Genomic DNA, 5630 nt, shown 5'->3' on the forward strand with positions numbered 1-5630 from the left:
CACCGACCCTGGCCCAAGGCCCAAGACATACAACACAGCCCAACTAGACTCGTTCAAGTCTTCCCGCTTACGCCAGGGTTCCTACGCCTCTTCTCGCGCCAGCCATCTCTTCCTGAACCTAGTGCCATCGCCTCCGCACTTACAGCACCCGCCCCTGAAGAACCAGCGTGTCCCCATGCTGGTGCATCTGGAAACATTTGCTTTAGCACATCATAGTCCTCCCAGGTGGCCGAATTGGCAGGTATCATTGCCCACTTAATCAGCACTTGCAGCTGAGAGGCTTTGCCTTTTTTACCAGCCCGCGATCAAGAATTTCTTCAGGTAACACACCAGGAGCAGAAAGATAGATCGGAACTGGCAGCGATGCAAACACAGGCGTATGATCAGGTACATGGCTCTTCAGTTGTGATACATGGAAAACTGGGTGGATCTGACTGCCTCTTGGTAATTCCCAACTGATACGCAGCTGCTCCAATCTTCTCTATAATTTTATAAGGCCCAAAATACTTCAGTGCAAGTTTGCGACAAGGACGATTCACCACTATGGACTGAGCGTAGGGCTGCAACCTCAACTACACCATTTCGCCAGTGGAAAACTCCATATCCGAGCGTTTCTTGTCAACATAGTGGTTGTATTTGCACTGAGCTCGAGCCAAGTGTTCTTTGAGTGCTGCTGTGTGTTGAGTGTGAGTTGCCAGCCATGTATTAACATCAGGATTGAGAGAAGTTGGGTGTCCACTCAACTGTCCCATATTAGGATCATGGCCATACAGAGCCTTGTAGGGTGTACACCCCAGGGAAGAATGGTATGCAGTATTGTACCAAAACTCTGCCTGAGGAAGCCAGATTGCCCATTTTGCAGGAAACTCATGTACTGCACATCTCAAATACATCTCCAGACATTGATTTACCCGTTTTGTTTGCCCATCTGTCTGTGGGTGATACCCTGTGCTCATTTGCAGCTCAGTTCCCCATGTTCTGAAAAGCTCCTTCCAAAAGGCACTAGTGAATATTTTGTCTCTATCAGACACAATATTCAGCGGCAGACCATGCAGTTTAACTATATTGTTCAGAAATGCCTTTGCAACAGAGGCAGCCGTAAACGGGTGCTTCAAAGGAATAAAGTGCCCCACTTTGGTGAAGCGATCAACCACCACCAGAATAGCAGAGAACCCATCAGATTTGGGAAGACCTTCCACAAAATCCATACTTATAGACTGCCATGGACTATCAGGCACTGGCAAAGGTTGCAGCAGTCCTGGAACTTGGCATAACTCATGCTTTGCTTGCTGACAAATGCCACACTGTTTAACAAAATTTTCCACATCAGCTTTCATGGTTGGCCAACTGAACAGCTGTTTAACTCTGTGATATGTGGGCAAAATTCCAGAGTGACCCCCCACAGGAGAGGAATGAAAAGCCTGAATGAGCTTAGTTTGAAGCCCAGAATTAGCTCCCACCCAGATCTTATGATCTTGTTTCAACAACCCTTCCTGCAAAGTAAATCCAGGACAAGCCTTGGGATCTACAGCCAGCTTCTACAACATTGAGGTGGCCACTGGATCTATAGCATATGAGTTTAGAATCTCTGAAAGGACAAGTGCTCCCTAGGTGGGTTTGGTAATTAATGTCAACATATCTCTTGTTGGACTAACACTTTTATCTAGTATATTTTAGATAAGTTCAACATTGGAGTGGCATGGACTAAAGGATGTGGAAACTCCTTCAAGATGCTAAGGACAAAGGACTGGCTCAAGCTTCAAGCTCAAGACTCTTCATTTTACATTTCAGTGATCCAAGATCACATTGAGTCTATAGAAAAAGCCAATACTATCAAGGAGGGATGAGGTGTTGCTTAATGAGCCTCTTGCTTCATGTGCTTAGTGATATGCTCCAAAAACCCTCAACCACTTCCTCACATCCACATATGTCCTAAACCTAAAGTCAAACTCGGCCCTACTGATTCTTTCTATCCGGCGCCACCGAGTTTTGATGTCTTAGCCACTGCCACAAACCCTGGGCAAATCGGTTTCACCGATAGGGATCTCGTTCTCACCGAGATGGGATTGTAATCTCTCTGTGTGTGTCCATTATCAAAATCGGTCTTACCGAGTTTGAGCAATCGGTACTACCGAGATTACAATGCAAACTCTCTGGTTAACTTATTACCAAAATCGGTCCTACCGCGTTTGATAATCGGTTCAACCAAGTTTGCCTGACCAACTCTCTGGTTAGCTAATTACCAAAATCGGTCCCACCGAGTTTGTGTAATCGGTCTCACCGAGATTACGTTATGCCCTAACCCTAACCATATCGGTCCTACCGAGTTGCATTTCGGTCCCACCGAAAATCCTAACGGTCACTAAATTTGCTAAATCGGTCCGACCAAGTTTCTCAATTCGGTCCCACCGAGTTTGGTAAATTGTGTGTAACGGTTAGATTTTGTGTGGAGGCTATATATACCCCTCCACCTCCTCTTCATTCATGGAGAGAGCCATCAGACTAAACCTACACTTCCAGCATCCTATTTCTGAGAGAGAACTACCTACTCATGTGTTGAGGCCAAGATATTCCATTCCTACCATATGAATCTTGATCTCTAGCCTTCCCAAGTTGCTTTCCACTCAAATCCTCTTTCCACCAGATCCAAATCCTATGAGAGAGAGTTGAGTGTTGGGGAGACTATCATTTGAAGCACAAGAGCAAGGAGTTCATCATCAGCACACCATTTGTTACTTCTTGGAGAGTGGTGTCTCCTAGATTGGCTAGGTGTCACTTGGGAGCCTCCGACAAGTTTCTCAATTCGGTCCCACCGAGTTTGGTAAATTGTGTGTAACGGTTAGATTTTGTGTGGAGGCTATATATACCCCTCCACCTCCTCTTCATTCGTGGAGAGAGCCATCAGACTAAACCTACACTTCCAGCATCCTATTTCTGAGAGAGAACTACCTACTCATGTGTTGTTTTTGTAAGGGCAAGGAGATCGCCTACTTCGTGAAGATCTACCGCTAGTGAGGCAAGTCCTTCGTGGGCGATGGCCATGATGGGATAGACAAGGTTGCTTCTTCGTGGACCCTTCGTGGGTGGAGCCCTCCGTGGACTCGCGCAACCGTTACCCTTCGTGGGTTGAAGTCTCCATCAACGTGGATGTACGATAGCACCACCTATCGGAACCATGCCAAAACATCTGTGTCTCCAATTGCGTTTGAATCCTCCAAAACCCTTCCCTTTACATTCTTGCAAGTTGCATGCTTTACTTTCCGCTTCTCATATACTCTTTGCATGCATGCTTGCTATGTGTTGTGAATGTTAAACTTGTGCCTAAACTCCACTTAGACTTTAAAAAGGCTAAAAACTGCAACTTTGGTACTCAGTGTCTAATCACCCCCCTCTAGACACCTCTTCTCAAGGTCCTACAAGTGGTATCAGAGCTTTGGTCTCCATTGCTTTGGTTTAATCACCATTGGAGGAAGATGGATGAGTCTACTTTGGGGAGTCTTAGACATAGAGTGCCTATTCTTGATGGAGAGTATTTTCATGAGTGGGAAAATGAGATGCTTGCAATTTTCAATCAATATCATTTGAACAAGTACATTGCTAGTCCTTGTGCACCTCATGTTGATCCTATGCATCCTACCCTTGATGAATCTATTGACATGACTAAAAATCTTAGAACTGTTAATCTTATCACTAGAGGCTTGCCTAGAAACTTGATTAGAATCTTGCCTACTTTTGAGTGTGCCTACACTATATGGAAATTTCTTGAGGAACGCTTTCCTGATTATTTTTTGAAAAATCTAGATGAAATTCTCCATAAGTCTATTGCCTTGAGTAAGATGAATACTAGTGATCCCATGTTTGGTGATCATCTATTTGAACTCACCGACCTCATGCGTGCCAAAGGAGATGTTGGAATTATTAGTGATATTCTTTCCGAAGCTATAAGAATTCATAAGCAAGATCATTGTCGAACTCACTCTAACGAATTACCCTCTCTAGGAATTGATCCACCACATGACGATGTTGAACATGGACACTATGATGAGGATGATGATAGTGACTTCGATCTTGATGATGCAATGAGACATTTTGGTCTTATGGCAAATCTTCGGGGATATGTGTCAGGAGGAAAGGAATGGGTTCTTGACAGTGGATGTACCGATCACATGACCGGAGATAAAGACATGTTTCGTGAGCTTGCTGAAAATGATAGTCCTAGAAAGTATGTCACTTTTGGTGACAACTCAAAGGGTAAGGTGGTTGGCCTTGGTAAGGTGGCCATCTCACATGATAGCTCCATACAAAATGTCATGCTCGTTGAATCTCTTGGGTACAACTTACTTTCAGTATCTAGACTTGCTGATTTTGGTTTCAATGTCTTATTTACTGAAGTAGATTGCCAAGTGTTTCGTCGAGACAATCATAAAATGGTCTTTACCGGTGTGCGTAGAGGTGATCTATACATTGTTGATTTCTCTAAAAAGGCACAACCTAAAACTTGCTTCATTGCTAAATCCTCAAAAGGTTGGTTATGGCATAGACGACTAGGTCATGTTGGTATGCGAAACCTTGACAAGCTTATTAAGGGAAATCATATCCTTGGAGTTAATGATGTCATAGTTGATAAGGATAGACTTTGCAGTGCTTGTCAAGCAGGTAAACAGGTTGGAGGAAGGCATCCCGTGAAGAACATTATGACCACAAGGAGGCCACTCGAGCTACTTCACATGGATCTCTTTGGTCCCAACTCTTACAAAAGTCTCGGTGGAAATCCTTTTGGTCTAGTTATAGTTGATGATTTTTCTAGATTTACGTGGGTGTTCTTTCGCAATGATAAATCGCAGGTTCAGAAGATCTTCAAAAACTTCGCTAGGAAGTCCCAAACTCAATTTGAAGTGAAGATCAAGAAGGTTCGCAGCGACAACGGAACGGAGTTCAAGAATGCAAATGTGGACACCTTTCTTGACGAAGAGGGGATTTCACACGAGTTCTCGGCTACGTACACACCTCAACAAAATGGAGTTGTTGAGAGGAAGAACCAGACGCTCATCGAAATGGCGAGAACGATGCTTGATGAGTACAAGACACTGAAGCACTTGTGGGCAGAAGCGGTTGAGACAGCTTGTCATGCAACAAATCGCTTGTACCTTCACAAGCTACTTGGCAAGACGGCATACGAGCTCCTCACCGGTAACAAACCCCAAGTTGGATACTTTCGAGTATTCGGCTCAAAGTGCTACATTCTTGATAAGCATCGTCGTTCTAAATTTGCTCCTAAGTCTCATGAAGGTTTCCTACTAGGTTATGTGTGACGCCCGGATATTTAAGCTACAGTAAACCTCTGTTAATGATGCCACGTCACCACGGTTACTGTTACTAATCTCGGGCTGATTCGAAACCGTTTCAAATTTCAAATTTAAATTAGTGTCAACAATAAAAGTTTTCAAAAGTTGAAACAAAAATGTTCGGTGGGTGCCGAATATTACAAGGGTAATTATAATAAAGCAAACACATTTTTTATAAAATGCCTAAATGATTTAAAATGAAATAAAACAGAAAAGAAGATAAAAGAAAATATAAAACAGAAAGCAGAAAAGAAAAAAAGGGAAAAGTGCCCCTGGCCCAACTCT

Source organism: Triticum dicoccoides, chromosome 4A (genome assembly GCF_002162155.2).
Source record: "Triticum dicoccoides isolate Atlit2015 ecotype Zavitan chromosome 4A, WEW_v2.0, whole genome shotgun sequence".
NCBI lineage: Eukaryota > Viridiplantae > Streptophyta > Magnoliopsida > Poales > Poaceae > Triticum > Triticum dicoccoides.